The sequence below is a fragment of the Schistocerca nitens genome, chromosome 3, assembly GCF_023898315.1.
Source record: "Schistocerca nitens isolate TAMUIC-IGC-003100 chromosome 3, iqSchNite1.1, whole genome shotgun sequence".
NCBI lineage: Eukaryota > Metazoa > Arthropoda > Insecta > Orthoptera > Acrididae > Schistocerca > Schistocerca nitens.
The window spans coordinates 226,328,105-226,346,437 of NC_064616.1; the positions used below are offsets into that span (position 1 = coordinate 226,328,105).

Consider the following 18,333-nt stretch of genomic DNA (forward strand, 5'->3'; position numbering starts at 1 on the left):
AGTTCGTCAAGAAAGAAAGAAATACAAGAGAGTAGAATAACCACACCGAGGAATCACAGGAGGGACTATCAGATAATTTGTTGAGAAAACTGGTATAATTCATAAGATACCAGATACAAGTCTTTCGAACTTCTTTGTATGCTACATATTCCCGAAAAGTCTGGAACTGGAGCAGCAACCAACACAAGGAGAAAGTATTTATTTCCTTTAGTCTACAGTCGCACATTTAGGTTTTTAAAAGTCCGCCTCGTCACCTTTGGCTTTAATTTACGTAATTGTACCCCGTAATGTGCATATTCTGAACATAGGATGCCTTATGACGATACTTGGTACTAAAATAGGCAAACATTTTGTAAAATAAAGGTGCTGTTGTAGACTGAAGCAAAGAAATATTTCGATTTTATATTCCGAATTTTTGCCTGACGTTCCCACGGACTGAAAAATGTAAAGTATTGGCAGTGGCTCTAGTGGTGGTTTTGAAGCCTGAGCACCGAGCTCAAGAAATCGTTACGCCAACTAGTCTCGTAGATGTCCTTCGTTATCGGCAGTAGGAAGTTACATTCCGTGATGCGTTAGCGTCTATGAGCGGTATCGCCTCCGTCGCTACTGTGACGTAGGAGTGAGGTCAGGTCAAGGGATGTCTTTAGAGACTTTTTGTTTCGGGTAGAGATACGGCTAGCGGGTATACTGATGGGAGGAAACTTTTATTGCTCAAATCAGTAGTCAAACGCTCTGTATTACGAGAAGCCCCATTCACTCTAGGAAACGACGCCGATAGCGTAAGCCAGATAACACTCGTTCTCTGAACGCCTCCTAATATGCGGGATAGCTCAGTTTATATGTTGTCAGAAAATTAAAGTGGAGCTATTACAAGAGAAGCGGTACCCACGAATTTGACTGTGGTTCTACGCAAATTCGACGTCAGGGTGACAAGAGATTCGGTGCTAGCTCATTTCATAAAGTATGGAGCATAACGTTGGAACTCGTTACAAGTGATACACGAAAATCAAGAGTGCATTGTCGAGGTTAATTTTGTTTTTTAAAAATGTTTGCCAATAACAATACAGCCTCTTAAATCTGTCCCCCTGGCCACGTGTTTTTCTTAAGAGAGGTACTCTTTGGTATAATACCATTAAAGACGAAATAAAGGAATTCAAAACTGTGTTAGAACGAAGCTGGACTATATCTGTTTCCTAAGCTGAATAAACAGGAGAAGTGATGTTTTAGAATTCCTGTTCCTACACAGATCGTGATACATTTTACATGATTCGATTTATAGCACCTCCGCAATGCCCGCTTGACGCACGTCACAGAACAATTTCTTCATTGCTCTGAAAGTGTTTTCTAGACCAGCATCACTATAGATCTGTCAGTAGGTGGAATTCATACGCTGTCACGTTTGTTGTACGTGGATATTCGAATTCGATTTTCGAGGTGACTAAAAGTTCGACTATAGCCCGTGAGGTGAATGACTGGTATTGACAATTTAGGCGACCGAAGTGCAATGTTGACATAGGTGGGGTACGGCACGCCGGTTAGTAAGTCTCGTGTAATATTGCGGTAAAAGAGATACACACGACAAGAAGCAGATTATATATATACCTTAGTTTATTTACAGTTACTAGTTCTAACATATGGACTCGAAAAACTGCAAAGTACTTCTAATTCATAATCTTTCGATGGCACCCTCTGCTCATAAATTTCTGACTGTGTTGTATGATGATGATGATGATGATGATGATGATGGAAGGACTGTACTCACATCGCTGTCAACATCTGATAGCGAACCGTTTTCTTCGACACACTCCGAAATGTTACTGCTCCTTCTCGGTCTTTAAATACCGGCTGATCAAAAGTCAGTGTAAATTTGAAAACTTAATAAACCACGGAATAATGTAGATAGAGAGGTAAAAATTGACACACATGCTTGGAATGACATGGGGTTTTATTAGAACCACCCCATATTGCTAGACGCGTGAAAGATCTCTTGCGCGCGTCGTTTGGTGGTGATCGTGTGCTCAGCCGCCACTTTCGTCATGCTTGGCCTCCCAGGTCCCAAGACCTCAGTCCGTGCGATTATTGGCTTTGGGGTTACCTGAAGTCGCAAGTGTATCGTGATCGACATCTCTGGGGATGCTGAAAGACAACATCCGACGCCAATGCCTCACCGTAACTCCGGACATGCTTTACAGTGCTGTTCACAACATTATTCCTCGACTACAGCTATTGTTGAGGAATGATGGTGGACATATTGAGCATTTACTGTATGGAATATCGTCTCTGCTTTGTTTTACTTCGTTACGCTAGCTATTGCTATTCTGATCAGATGAAGCGCTATCTGTCGGACATTTTTTGAACTTTTGTATTTTTTTGGTTCTACTAAAGCCACATGTGATTCCAAGCATGTGTGTCTATTTGTACCTCTCTATCTACATTATTCCGTGATTTATTCAGTTTTCAAATTTATACTGACTTTTTGATCACCCGGTAGATCGACTTTCTGGAGCGATACGAAAAGTTCTGAAATCGTAGGATGTTCCTTTTCCTTCTAATAGTTACGTATACGTTATCGTTTTTTACCCGGTGTCACGTTGTACACTGAGATGTTCTGTTGCTACCGGTTATAACAGTGAAATTACTGGTTTTCAAAGTTGCTACAGTTCTCTTTACGTCCTGAGAAACGGGAATTGAGTGCTTTCCATTCGTCCTTTCGTTCTCAAAGTACAGCCGTACCGAACACGCATTAGTTGTCCAGGCTGTGTAACACAGTTTCCTTCCGCCGTATGATTCACGTGTTGTACGTTCATCGCTCCTCGCACTGGACGAGCAGGAAACCGACTATTATGTTTGATAAACTGTCGCGTGTGTTTGGGGCGCGGCAGCGTGGCTCGACAGCCGTCCGTCATTGGCCGGCTTCCTGCTATCGCTAAGTGACGAAACGGACCTACTGAGCTGTCAGCAGCTCGCAGATCCAGCCCTGTCCGGCGCGCGCTGCCCCTCCCGTAGGCTGTGGGTATGTGACCCGCAGCGCGCGGTGGGTGCCGTTCGCGAAGCGGGGGTGTGCCGCAAACGGCGGAAGGCCCCCCCGAGGCGGCGGCTTCCCGTATGGTGGCGGTGGGGGAGGGAGGGGCGGCAACCGAGCCTGCCAGCTGCTCTGTCTCTGGCAGTCAGTCAGTCGCTTCGCCGCGCCAGCGCCGACAGCTCAGCCGCTACGGACGAGGTTTGTCACCAACCGCGCTTCCCACTCTCTGCAGCTCTACCGCGCCAATAACTTCCGTACGCTTATTGAGGAAATATTAACGCATCTAACGACATTTTGCTCTGTGCATGTTCAAGCTACAGCCGTAAGCCACTTGTCGATACAATTTCCTGTGATGTCGACTCACTTAGCATAGTGGTGTGCTGCTATCGACGTTAACCGTGCTTCGACGGTGTCTTCATCGTTTGTGAAACGCGCTGATGTGGCCAGTATTTTCGTGAGAGGTGATAACAGAAAACCAGATAAATACTGTACGGATTATTTTATTACGACTCCTTGATGCCTGCTACAGTAAATCATTATTATTGTTGTGCTATTACATACACAGCCCAAGGCCAGTTTCAAGTATTTGGATACATTGTTATCTCTTTCATCATAAAATATTTGCGATGGCTATATTCAAAATTTGTCAAAGATTTTCCAGTTTCCGTGGCGATATGAAGACGTGCGTCGTCGTACTGAGGAACCTCGGCGAAACTAATCCTCTCTTGGCGTTTGTTTTAAACCGCAATTCGCTGCTTTCTTAAAGTTCCTCTGCACGCTGTCGCAATAACGCTTGTGCCCCGTTCTACAAACTGAGCCGGTATTACGCTTTACATATCCCAAGACAGTGACTGTAACATTTGGTGGTATTTCATAGGTATCTGTGGCGAACTATTTTGCCTCGACATTCACGTACGAATACCGTGTCTGATTTGCTGTAGCTATATCATCGAGAAAGCCATCACATTCGTCTGCGGCCTGTAGCAGGTACGAGAGAGACGAGCCTTTCCTGTGGGTGTAACGGTCGGCAAACAGAGGTTTGGGCACTCATCGGGCACAAATTTTTCTGCGGCATGATCTCTGTTATCGCATCATACAGAACTGTTAGTAAAACAAGAGGATTACATTACTTTTCTCAAGTTTGGTTCCACGGTCTTTTGAAATTTCATGCAAGAGTAAGTTATTTTCGCCACCACTGTACACTTGAACTACTATTGGTGACTTTCGGAAGTCCTATGGCATATTGATGGCCTTAACTCCTTGAAAATGATTGTACAGCAGAAATTAGACAATAGTGGGTTTAAATACTCACAGATAGCTAGATTCGGCTGAAACAATGTCGTCTTACGAGAGAAAAGCGGTATAATTATTCCGTAATTGAAAATATTTGGTTTTTCTTAGTGTTTTTTTTTTTCATTTTAATTATATAAAGCCATCGGTTACTAGAGACAATCGGCTACGCCACTTCGCCTATCCCAAAACATAGCGCTGTTACTAACAATAATAATCTTTCCACTAAATTCACACTGATTTTTACGAAAGATAAATCACTGCAGAGGCCTCACAATCGTCAGTATTATTTGAGATTGCAACGGAGAGGCAAACTTATCTTACACGTTTGAGATTTTCCCTTTCGGTGTACGGGATGTGTACTGACTAAAGCTGTACATCGACGTCTAAGAATTTATTCTACATATCATGTTTCCCATTTAAATTCCTAATTGCACTAGCAGCTTAAAGTTCGGTGTAACAGCACGATAATACAGCACGTTGTCTTCACGTTTCACTTAATGTCCACAGCAGTTTGTCGTGAAATAGTGCTGCATGATCATGGCACCCCTAAAGACGTGTTTATCTACGTTTATTTCCAATGTTTTCTATTTTATACCGAGGAGCGGTTCTAGAGAATATCCTCTCTCGGCTCACTTTTAAAAAAACGAACCAGAACGTGGAATGCTCTTACAGTGCTGTCAGTCGGATAGTACACGCGTGACCGAGGGGACGCTGCGGCGTCGCTTGGTGAAACCTGTTGCTTCCGCAACTCACCTTTGCCGCGAACGATTTTCCTTACTGGGGCGATAGACGCTTTCGGAATGTTTCGTGACTTTCAAAGGCCTTAATATAGCTCAACATAGTCACCTTTTAAAGAAAATACGTGTTTATGGAATAACGGAACAGGTTTGCGACTTCATAACGACAGGACTTAGTACAGAAGCAACCACCGTCATGCATCAAGACCGATTTATTTTCACGATATGTATCTGTATAAAACGCTTCACTGACATTCGCATCCCCTGAGAATGTTTACAAACGAAGCAGTTGTATGCTAGGAACCCCCGTATTGGGAAAGTTATTACGAAATCCAGGAAAATTTACAGGTAATGAACGCCTGGGAAAAAGATCGCCCCCTTATAGTTAATACATGTAATGTGTAAATAAGACCTAAAGACCTAATACGGCTTGCTTAAATATCGGTGATTATTCACTGAGATTAATAAAAGCATCTAGTAGTGTGCATCTGGAGCTATTTAACACGCAACTACCAAACAAATCTAGTCGTGTAAAGGGCTGATAGTGGACTGAAAAGTGTCGGTAGGATGTTAGGAAAGTGTAAATCTCAATCGGAGACTAGTTACACTACAAGCAGAGGAATAATTGGCGACAATTTTTGACTGCCTGGGACCTTCACCAAGTTGGGTTACCGGAAGATATACAAAAATTCAAATGAAAACTGAGTGAGTCATTTTTATTTTTTTAGGTATTACGACTGTCACTGAAATGGTAAACTCGACTAGTAGACACTATAAGAAAGGCACTGTGCGTCACGGGGCGTCTTCCTCTCAAAATTCCGAGAGCCCTCGTTAACAAACATCTTGCTTCCGCCAACGCCCATCTAGATCAATTGCCACAAGGATCTAGCCGCCGTAATGTAGGCAAATACAGAAAAGCAGCGACACGCTTTCCCTCACTATGCATCCACGAATGGAATAGGGAAGACAGATGATATTTCTACACTCTGTGCACCCTACTGTATGGAGTAAATACGATATATTTCGAGGCTGTGTTCTTCAAAACATTTATTTCCGTTAAGTGGACAGGATAACAACTAAAAACCGTGTCAAAAGGAACGAAACAGTTACACAATGATTGCCTATAGAAGTAATATTTTTTACTCACTACGCAGTCGTGAATTCAGATATTTGACCACTCTACTCGTGAGATCGCTTACTCTGATAATTTTTTTTTAAAATTTTAGTCTCAGGGTAGGGCATTAAGGGATCATATATGCCTGTCGAAGATCTGCTCGGCTAAGATTGTACTTGAAAGCAAGAAAGGAAGGTAGGAGTTTACGTTTGATTTGGGTTTAGTTACTGACGAGACAATAACTTAATTGGAAATCGAGGATACTGGCCCTGATGTTACCGTAAAAACTACCCAAAAATCCTCCTCAAATGCTTCAGGAAGACCACAGGAAAATTAACGAAGATAATCGGAATCATTGAAATCCATTGTGTTGGCACTAGGTTACCAGTTTGCATCGAAATAATCTGTCAAACAGCGCTGAAACTAATGCTGTGAACAAACTTATTAATATTTTCACTGAGTAATCTGTGCACCGCCTTTTTCAGGTTTCTCTTGGAAGCCACCATCTTCAGTCCTGAGATAACGTTTTAAGAATTCGCACTCAATCTACGGAGACACTGTAGTGAGCAGTGCATTACATCTTAATGAGTAAATGAAGAGTTACGCACCCTGTCCTTTGGTGTGGGCGATAAAACTACAAAATTAAACAAATACTTCTGGTGGGGAAATTAGTGGCTCAACTGAGGAAAGAAGATGGAGGTTTAAGCTAGAGGAGAACTGGTGGCACTGAATGGATGGGGATGGTGGCTAGCATTTTGACAACTGGGGCAATGGGTGTTAAGACAGTACGTCAATTATCTTAGCAGCTGATTAAAGTTGTAATACATACTTTCAATATGTATAAGCGAAACATAAAAGGTTCATCGCTTGGCCTGTAAGTCCATTAATGTCAAACTGTTAAGTAGACGAATGTACGTTTCATTCTGTCGACTTGAACTGGATGTTAAAGTTTTTTCGGAGAAAGGCAATTCCAGATTATTATTTTAATGTTAGAAATTATGAGGGGTAATCAGACGTAAACAGAAAAGTACCAAAAATTATGTTGGTTTTTTTCCATGGAGATGAGACATAATATTAAGAAAGGCTTTGCTGGATATTATTTTCCATAGGGTCAATTCGCTGTGAGATCCGCACTATCAGGGACACAAATAAAAGTGTGTTGGAGCGCTTATTTTGTTACGTTTGATATACATATCTTAATAGTCGTAGAGATTACTTCGATCTCAGTAAATCCTCAGCAACACCTTCTCCACGTATCCAGATAGTATATTTGTCACTGTAACGTGAATGAAACAAATTCGCTATCTCACTGCAGCAGCTCAGTACTGTCGTAGCACTAGTTGAACAGATGATACAATTAGTCATGAAAACCCATCAGAAAAAGCCAAGAACTGAGAGTGACGTCAGAGCACGGTGAAACCTTAGACCTGGTGACGGAAGATTCGATTTTATAATTCTGAAACTGTACTCAGTCTTCGAGGTGCCTCCGTTTGAGTCCAGACATAACATCCAGCGATTTTCCAATGAGTAGATTCCATGAATTAAGTTAGGTTTCGAGAGCTCTGCAAAATACTGATCTGAAGCTGCCATAACGCTCCACATTTGATTCAAAGCATTCTGCAGCCACAAAGCTGGATATTTCTTTTGCATTCCTGGAATAGTCTCCGGTTTTCATTTGATATTTTGTGTTTTGTTTGGTTACTTCAGAAGACTTGCTTAGTACTCAGCAATTTCTATTTTATCCTTTGCGAGGACATTAGTAAGTGCATTCCTTTTTGCATTTCAGGAAACACGGGTGGCAATCTGTCCACCTGATTAAATCCAGCTCACCTCTTTTGCTGATGCTGATTAAATCAACTTCACTTCTTCTGGTGCAGTTCCAATGACTTCCTTGCTTTTATGACTATTTCGTTTCTGGTGTGGTTCCAACCACTGCTGAGAAATTAATTTCTGCATTTGTATTTCATTAGTATTTCCACATATCCAGCATCAATCTTGCGCAAGGTTTTCCCTTAGTTCACATAAACTGTGCCGTACTCGTTCATCCCATTCGTACGATATGACTATCACGACAGCTTTTCGTAAAACTTTGGTCCAAGATTGTCCAGTAACATAACGAGCACATTCTCGATGTTTTGGGACATCGTTTGCGTGGATCATCTTCAGGAGATGTAAAGCCATATTTAAATCCAGCCACCCTTTCATTAACAGAGTAAGAATAGAGGAACAGACCCACTGTTGACCGTCACCAACATTCGATGAAATGTCAAGGACGACAAACCACCCAGACAAAGAAATTTATGACAGCATTCATGATTATATTTCAGCTCATCCATTTGGACGAAGCATACACTACACGACTACTTATTGACATATAAACAAAACTATTCTGCAAAGAAGTTGGTACTTGACTTTAGTTATTGCGCAAAATATATCAGCATAACCCTATAAAATGTTGTTGATCTTAACGTGGTGTCTGTCCCACGCCGAGAAATTTTCATTTTGTCCTCACATTTGCCATTGTTCCCCCGAGAGAGCACCACAGTCTTTTGTAACAAACTTGGAGCTTCTGGTACGGGAATGTCCACAGTTTCCTCCTCAGAGTTTGTCACTAATGCACTAATAAACGTGACTTGCAGTCTGGAGTACGGCTGGTCAAATTCCTGTCCGGAGGCTTAGATTTAGGTTATCCGTGATTCCCCTGAACCACCTGAGGCGAATTCCGCCATGGTTACTTTGAAATGACACGATCGATTTCCCTCTCCGTCCCTAACAACCTCTTTGTCGACGGGACTTCAAATGCTAATTCCGTTTGTCCTTTATCTTAGTCAACAACGAAAACAACTTTGCTGCCGCACAAGTGAGATGAACAGAATCAATTATCACGGAGTTCAATCAAGCGACTGTCAATAAAAAGTGGAATATACAGGGTGTTACAAAAAGGTACGGCCAAACTTTCAGGAAACATTCCTCACACACAAATAAAGAAAAGATGTTATGTGGACATGTGTCCGGGAACGCTGAATTTCCATGTTACAGCTCATTCTAGTTTCGTCAGTATGTACTGTACTTCCTCGATTCACCGCCAGTTGGCCCAATTCAAGGAAGGTAATGTTGACTTCGGTGCTTGTGTTGACATGCGACTTATTGCTCTACAGTACTAGCATCAAGCACATCAGTACGTAGCATCAACAGGTTAGTGTTCATCACGAACGTGGTTTTGCAGTCAGTGCAATGTTTACAAATGCGGACTTGGCAGATGCCCATTTGATGTATGGATTAGCACGGGGCAATAGCCGTGGCGCGGTACGTTTGTATCGAGACAGATTTCCAGAACGAAGGTGTCCCGACAGGAAGACGTTCGAAGCAATTGATCGGCGTCTTAGAGAGCACTGAACATTCCAGCCTATGACTCGCGACTGGGGAAGACCTAGAACGACGAGGACACCTGCAATGGACAAGGCAATTCTTCGTGCAGTTGACGATAACCCTAATGTCAGCGTCAGAGAAGTTGCTGCTGTACAAGGTAACGTTAACCACGTCACTGTATGGAGAGTGCTACGGGAGAACCAGTTGTTTCCGTACCATGTACAGCGTGTGCAGCCACTATCAGCAGCTGATTGGCCTCCACGGGTACACTTCTGCGAATGGTTCATCCAACAATGTGTCAATCCTCATTTCAGTGCAAATGTTCTCTTTACGGATGAGGCTTCATTCCAACGTGATAAAATTGTAAATTTTTACAATCAACATGTGTGGGCTTACGAGAATCCGCACGCAATTGTGCAATCACGTTATCAACACAGATTTTCTGTGAACGTTTGGGCAGGCATTGTTGATGTCTTGATTGGGCCCCATGTTCTTCCACCTACGCTCAATGGAGCACGTTATCATAATTTCATACGGGATACTCTACGTGTGCTGCTAGAACATGTGCCTTTACATGTACGACACAACATGTGGTTCATGCACGATGGAGCTCCTGCACATTTCAGTCGATGTGTTCGTACGCTTCTCAACAACAGATTCGGTGACCGATGGATTGGTAGAGGCGGACCAATTCCGTGGCCTCCACGCTCTCCTGACCTCAACCCTCTTGACTTTCATTTTTGGGGGCATTTGAAACCTCTTGTCTACGCAATCCCGGTACTAAATGTAGAGACTCTTCGTGCTCGTATTGTGGACGGCTGTGATACAATACGCCATTCTCCAGGGCTGCATCAGAGCATCAGGGATTCCATGCGACGGAGGGTGGATGCATGTATCCTCGTTAACGGAGGACATTTTGAACATTTCCTGTAACAAAGTGTTTGAAGTCACGCTGGTACGTTCTGTTGCTGTGTGTTTCCATTCCATGATTAATGTGATTTGAAGAGAAGTAATAAAATGAGCTCTAACATGGAAAGTAAGCGTTTCCGGACACATGCCCACATAACATATTTTCTTTCTTTGTGTGTGAGGAATGTTTCCTGAAAGTTTGGCCGTACCTCTTTGTAACACCCTGTATAAATAAGCAGGTCAGGATGCAGATTTGAAGCCAGGTCTTTCAAGATACAAGTGTGAGTTAATAGTGGGAATTATAAATAAATATGGACGGATGCGAGACTAAAATCAAGTTTCTCTTGCTCTGAGCACTATGAGACTTAACATCTGAGGTCATCAGTCCCCTAGAACTTAGAACTACTTAAACCTAACTAACCTAAGGACATCACACACATCCATGCCCGAGGCAGGATTCGAACCTGCGACCGTAGCAGTCGCGCGCTTCCAAACTGAAGCGCATGCAACCGCTCGGCCATACCGGTCGGCAAGTTTCTCTCTCGGATGTAATTTTTTTTTATCTGATCGCTCTCCTGTCTCAGCTTCAGTAACGTTGTTGAAACCTCTTCATTGCCAACGTATCATCACAGTGAATCAAACTCGAACGAATCGCCCTGACAACAGTGCGAATAGGTGTGCGAGAAGCAGTGTGCTGTAATATAGCTCCGGATTTGAAGAGTTCGTCTACACCCTTTCCTTTAGCATGAAAAACTATACCCGAGTGATGCGACATCTACAACGGTCCGATACCTTCGGTTCACTGTCATCGATCATCCTCCACACAGTCCCGACTTGGTCCCATTAGATTTTCGTCCATTTCCAAAACTTAAAGAACACTTTCTAGGATTTCTCTTTGATACTGATGATGCGGTGCAAGCAGAAGTGAGGCTGAGTCCCTGTCAACAAGCATTCTGCAGTGACTGTAACAACAAACTGGTTCCTGGTTGGGTGAAATGTATTCGTCGGCAGGAGAACTATATTGATAAATAAATACGTGCACATGAAAAATAAAATGTTTGTGTTATGTAAAAAGCTTTCGGAGTCCAGACAGAAAATTGAGGCATTACTCTTCAGGACGCCCTTCTATTTACGAATACGGAATGGAAAACCGAAACCGTCTACCTTTATATATGTTCACTAGTTTCTCTGACTGCAACACTGAGAGCCTTACAAAGTTTCTGTTATTTCAAGTATAGCTCTTCAGACAATTAACGACGCTTGATGATGTCTTGTATCCAATTCTTCTAAAGCTATCTGTAACAGACTTAGGTAGGCCAAACTGATCAGTTAAAATTTTTGGCGTTTCTTTTCGACCTCCTCCTGTCTCTCGGACTTATTTAATATGACACACGCATAGCAGTAATTAAAAAAAAGTGTCTGGAATAAGTATCATGTGAGTTTATCTTCGCCAATACAAGATACACTTTTAGTTCCATTTCACATCACTCTCAACAGTGGCGTCAATAGATTCTACCGATGTCAGTTGCTAGTATGAAACTGCGTGTGCATAATCACGAAAAAGTCTTTCTCAGACAGGAATTCCCACTGAAGAACACTTTCTGAGCCACGAAGAAGACGGCGTAATCATCGACTCCCCCGAGCTATCTTAACGAAGCGCTAGCAGGTGGCAAGTAAATATAGAAACGCGGTCGCCGGAGCCTTTCGGAATATTTATAGTGTTTCGCTACACAGCCTCATATATTGCTATTATGTGAGTCTAGCCGTAGCGCCGAAGCCCATTTTCTTCGCGTTGTCTGGCAGTTTGTCAGTATACTACGTAATTTCTTCGTTCAGTGGGTCAAGGGTAATTTGGCTGAAGTAAATAGCTGCTGGTACATATTCAGCTACAATCTCTCTTTATTTTTCCGTTAATTCAGAAAACAAATGCTTGAGTCGAAGTTGTTGATAGCGTATTTGTTCCGTGGGTGTGTTGCATGGCATGAAAACTTGACTTCCGTTCCAAATGTAGTATGTAGTTAACTACATGGTTTGGATTGTTACATAAATATACTAGTTTTATGATCCTTTTAACGAAACAACTGGAAGGTGGTAGTAAAAATTTCGAAATCTCAAGTTTATATCGACTCATTACTAACCTGAATTTCTAGCCGAGTAAATGTTCTTCTCCTTAACGGTTTTTCTACAGTTATCTTCTTGAGGTATGCCGCGGCTAATAGCATTCTGGACTCTAGTCAAAAAATGAATCTTCGGAAAACTGTGAACATTAACTCAGCAGCAAACTTCAGAATGTAAAGCTTATAAATTTTGCGAGGAGGAGTTAAAGATAAAAAATTGTCGAACTATCATTTTTTCCGTATCTCAGTCGGTACAAACGACACCCTTATAGTTCGCTTTGTTCTCCGTTCGTCTGTCCGTCTGTTACGTTCTCTCTTTTGCCATGAATGGGTAGAGGCCTCAGGTTGAAATAGATGTCCCATGTTAAGGTCTACGGTTCCAGGAAGTGCCATCCTGACTTATCATCTCCACTACATCTCACGATCGGGCAGTCTTCATTTCCCTGGTCATTGCGATTAGTCCAAAGAGTTTAACTCGAATTAACGGTCACCTCGTTCTTCTGATAACGTTAGTAGCACTCTGGTCTCGTAACAGGCTCAAAATTAGATTCCTTGTAACACTAATGTGTGAGACTCAGAGATGTGAGAACCTCGAGATCGTTTAGCTGTACCCTCCTCCCCCGTTTAAGGCTGTGTCACAGATGACAATGGAATAAGCGAATATCGCCTGAGCAACTTATCTTCAGATATTTAGCAGAAGCGTCGTTGTTTGTTTTTAACTTGTAAACGATAGTATTCCTAGTTTAATTAAACTAAACCTGATGGTTTAAAACATTATGTAATCAAAACTCACAGCGTTTGCGTTTCCTATTTAGACCGCAGTAAACGTTGTTGTTGTTGTTGTTGTTGTGGTCTTCAGTCCGGAGACTGGTTTGATGCAGCTTTCTATGCGACTCTATCCTGTGCAAGCTTCTTCATCTCCCAGTACCTATTGCAACCTACATCCTGAATCTGCTTAGAGTATTCATTTCTTGGTCTCCCTCTACAATGTTTACCCCCCACGCTCCCTCCAGTACTAAATCGGTGATCCCTTGATGCCTCAGAACATGTCCTACCAAGCGATCCCTTCTTCTAGTCAAGTTGTGCCACAAATTTCTCTTCTCCCCAATTCTATTTAATACCTCCTCATTAGTTATGTGATCTACCACATTTCAAAAGCTTCCATTCTCTTCTCGTCGAAACTATTTATCGTGCATGTTTCACTTCCATACATGGCTACACTCCATACAAATATTTTCAGAAATGACTTCCTGACACTTAAATCTATACTCGATGTTACCAAATTTCTCTTCTTTAGAAACGCTTTCCTTGCCATTGCCAGTCTACTTTTTATGTCCTCTCTACTTCGACCATCATTAGTTACTTTTCTCCCCAAATAGCAAAACTCATTTACTACTTTAAGCGTCTCATTTCGTAATCTAATTCACTCAGCATCACCCGAGGTAACTCGACTACATTCCATTATCCTCGTTTTGCTTTTGTTGATGTTCATCTTATATCCTCCTTTCAAGACATTGTCCATTCCATTCAACTTGTCTTCCAGGTCCCTTGCTGTAAACGTAAAAGGACCATAAGATGAAGGAAATCTTAAGGATTTTTTTCTGGGTCGACGTGCAGGACATTGAAACTTATGCACAGTGAAGGGTGTGTTCAAAGCCTTGCAGTTCCAGTTCAGCGAAAGTGAGGGCTGCTACGTCTTTTAAGAGATCAACACTTCGCGACATTAACGCTCCGCATTAACCACTGTCATATTGCTACACGTTGGAGTGACTTAGTCCAAATAAACAACGATCCTTTCACGATATTGCAGTGCCTGTTTTGTCCCGCATTACGATTCAAAGTTCCTTCGTAATTCGGAGTAACACACGCACTGCAATATCATATTTATCCTCCAACAGCGGCCAAGCGACTTTAAAGTAAAGTGTCTCCACTGTGCGGGGTATACATACCTATCATGTGTCTACAGCCTTGTACACACATGGTTGACGAGATATGGAAATTTGGGTGTGGTCGCGAGTTGTGCTTGTATAGCCTAATGGTAAGGCGCCCGCTCGCGATAAGCGGGAAATTCGAGTCCCGGTCCGGCACAAATTTACACAGCCGTCATTCCATTAAACTGCTGGCGTTGTCCATACTCGTATCTGCGAATACATTCCATGTACAGTCCTTTTAAGCTAAACATGAATCATCAGAGCAATGTGGTGAAAAACACGAAATAAAGTTTCAGCTCCGAGATTGGAATTTAGGAACTGACATTTCAACATACATATTCTTCCATAAGACTGGTTTCAGTAGTATGAATTTGTTCATAAATACTTGTAGAACTCGGCCATTAGGGATAAGACAGAAGGAAGAACGAGAAATTGTTATTGTTATAACACAGATAGAACTGCACTACCCTCCACCATCTGCTTTCCGTAATATTGAAAAAAACACTCCTTGACTAAAATTAGTGCAGCGCGCAGAAGGGCAGTGAGAAACTAAATGAAATGAAATTTCACGGTTTGAGAGGGTATGGGATGTTATTTCAGCGATGACAAAATTAAGTCAAATTTACAAAAAAAAAAAAAAAAAGAAACCTTGGCGTTGTGAGTCCATCGTCAGTATGACGATTAACCCCTCTGGTCTGCATGTATGCACTGATTCGTTTGAGAAGGGTGATATAACGCCATAGTATCATCTTTGGAAGCAAGGTGGTCCATAACTGGTCCCTGATATCTTGGATACAGGCACCGGGATTGAGGTGACGCCCGAGGTGTTCACACGAATGTTCGGTCGGGAACAGATCTGGGGGATCTTGCTGGCCACAGGAGTACCTCAGCGTCACGAAGACAGTTCATAGAGACACGTGCCACGTGTGGACTATCCTTGTCCTGTTGAAAAATGGCACCACGATGTTGTCGCATGTGACACCGTTCCTCACAAGCGACTTCTAATCAAGCTGCGGGGCTATGGGATATCGTCTCAGTTGTGCGACTGGATCCGTGATTTCCTGTCAGGAAGGTCGCAGTTCGTAGTAATAGACGGCAAATAATCGAGTAAAACTGAAGTGATATCAGGTGTTCCCCAGGGAAGCGTCCTGGGACCTCTGCTGTTCCTGATCTATAAAAATGACCTGGGTGACAATCTGAGCAGTTCTCTTAGGTTGTTCGCAGATGATGCTGTAATTTACCGTCTAGTAAGGTCATCCGAAGACCAGTATCAGTTGCAAAGCGATTTAGAAAAGATTGCTGTATGGTGTGGCAGTTGACGCTAAATAACGAAAAGTGTGAGGTGATCCACATGAGTTCCAAAAGAAATCCGTTGGAATTCGATTACTCGATAAATAGTACAATTCTCAAGGCTGTCAATTCAACTAAGTACCTGGGTGTTAAAATTACGAACAACTTCAGTTGGAAAGACCACATAGATAATATTGTGGGGAAGGTGAGCCAAATGTTGCGTTTCGTTGGCAGGACACTTAGAAGACGCAACAAGTCCACTAAAGAGACAGCTTACAATACACTCGTTCGTCCTCTGTTGGAATATTGCTGCACGGTGTGGGATCCTTACCAGGTGGGATTGACGAAGGACATCGAAAGGGTGCAAAAAAGGGCAGCTCGTTTTGTATTATCACGTAATAGGGGAGAGTGTGTGGCAGATACGATACGCGAGTTTGGATGGAAGTCATTAAAGCAAAGACGTTTTTCGTCGCGGCGAGATCTATTTACAAAATTTCAGTCACCAACTTTCTCTTCCGAATGCGAAAATATTTTGTTGAGCCCAACCTACATAGGTAGGAATGATCATCAAAATAAAATAAGAGAAATCAGAGCTCGAGCAGAAAGGTTTAGGTGTTCGTTTTTCCCGCGCGCTGTTCGGGAGTGGAATGGTAGAGAGATAGTATGATTGTGGTTCGATGAACCCTCTGCAAAGCACTTAAATGTGAATTGCGGAGTAATCATGTACATGTAGATGTAGATAACACATCAGGATGCAGGGTGTCTGTGACGTACCGTTGCACCGTCACAGTTAACTCAGTCACTGCCAGCACTGGTCTGAACCCATACGTGATGACTCCGCACACCATGACAGCAGGAGTAACACCGCGGTGCCTCTTCAAAACATAGGAATAATGAGACATCTCTCCATGTCTTCACCAAACTAGGCTACGATGATCATCTGAAGTTGTGCACAACCACAATTTTATCGCTGAACATGATGTGACACGTTGATCAGTAGTCTGCACTTCCCAGCCACGGTACCAATCCAAACTTAGCCGTTTGTGTTGTGTTAATGGCAGCCTACGTGAAGGACACTAAGTCCCTAGTCCGGCTGTTGATAGTCTCTGACAAATGATTAAGGATGACACAACAGACGGTTGAAGGCTGTCCATTACATGCTCTCGGGTGAGAGGGACAGATTTTGTAGGGGACACGATGTACTTGGTACGCAATACGGCGATCCTCCGCCCCTGTTGTGGTCAGACGTGGTCGAGCGGATAATGGACATACAATCCACCACAGGGCCACTGTCACATGCGAATGACCCACAAATTTGGGTACTGCATGATTCGACCAGCCGGCCAAATGGAGATCTACAATGAGGCCCCTTTCAAAGTTTGTCAGGTGGTGATAATGCTGTATCCCACGATTACGCGGCACCTACCGTGTCCTTCAGTGAATACTCAGTATCTATTGCTTCTCATGACCCTTAGATACTCTAGGCCGGCCGGTGTGGCCGTGCGGTTCTAGGCGCTACAGTCTGGAACCGCGAGACCGCTGCAGTCGCATGTTCGAACCCTGCATCGGGCATGGATGTGTGTGGTGTCCTTAGGTTAGTTAGGTTTAAGTAGTTCTAAGTTCTAGGGGACTGATGACTTCAGATGTTGAGTCCTATAGTGCTCAGAGCCATTTTATAGATACTTTAGCAGGCCTCGTAACAAGACGAAACACGAACAACATTAATACACTATGGTGGCCATTACATATGTCACAGAGAATTGGAACTCCAGAATGAGATTTTCACTCTGCAGCGGAGTGTGCGCTGATATGAAACTTCCTGGCAGATTAAAACTGTATGCCGGAACGAGACTCGAACTCAGGATCTTTGCCTTTCGCGGGCAAGTGCTCTACCAACTGAGCTACCCAAGCACGACTCACGCCCCGTCCTCACAGCTTTACTAGGCTGTGGCTAAGCCATGTCTCCGCAATATCCTTTCTTTCAGGAGTTCTAGTCATGCATGGTTCGCAGGAGAGCTTCAGTAAAGTTTGGAAGGTAGGAGACGAGGTACTGGCGGAAGTAAAGCTGTGAGGACGGGGCGTGAGTCGTGCTTGGGTAGCTCAGTTGCCAGAGCACTTGCCCGCGAAAGGCAAAGGTCCCGATTTCGAGTCTCGGTCCGACACACAGTTTCAATTGGAACTCCAGTCATTTATGTACCTGTCGATGGTGCGTTCGTCTACGAAGCTTCATTGACATCTGACAATATCTTCTTGGAGCTTCACTTTTTTGACAGCCTTCGCATAGATGTAAAAATGAGAGATAGACGACCAAATTTAAGATTTAAATCGGAAATATTCTTTGACATTCCATGTACTACATGCAGAAATAGAGTTGAACAAGCGAGGTTTAAATCCACTTTTGCCCATTCACATTCAGATTTCTGTTTCCCATCTAAATCTACGTGGATACTCCGCAAATCACATTTAAGTGCCTGTCAGAGGGTTCATCGAATCACCTTCACAATTCCCTATTATTCCAATCTCGTATATCACTCGGGAAAAACGAACAGCT

General features: G+C 42.9%; 1 protein-coding gene across 1 annotated transcript in view; it reads left to right on the forward strand.

The window, feature by feature from the left end:
- The first annotated feature begins 3,055 nt into the window (after positions 1 to 3,055).
- LOC126248187 (excitatory amino acid transporter 1) overlaps positions 3,056 to 18,333 on the forward strand; it is a 286,678-nt gene continuing 271,400 nt past the window's right edge. Inside the window, exon 1 of the mRNA XM_049948966.1 lies at positions 3,056 to 3,220. The gene's annotated coding sequence lies outside the window, so the exon portion shown is untranslated. The remainder of the gene's footprint in view (positions 3,221 to 18,333) is intronic.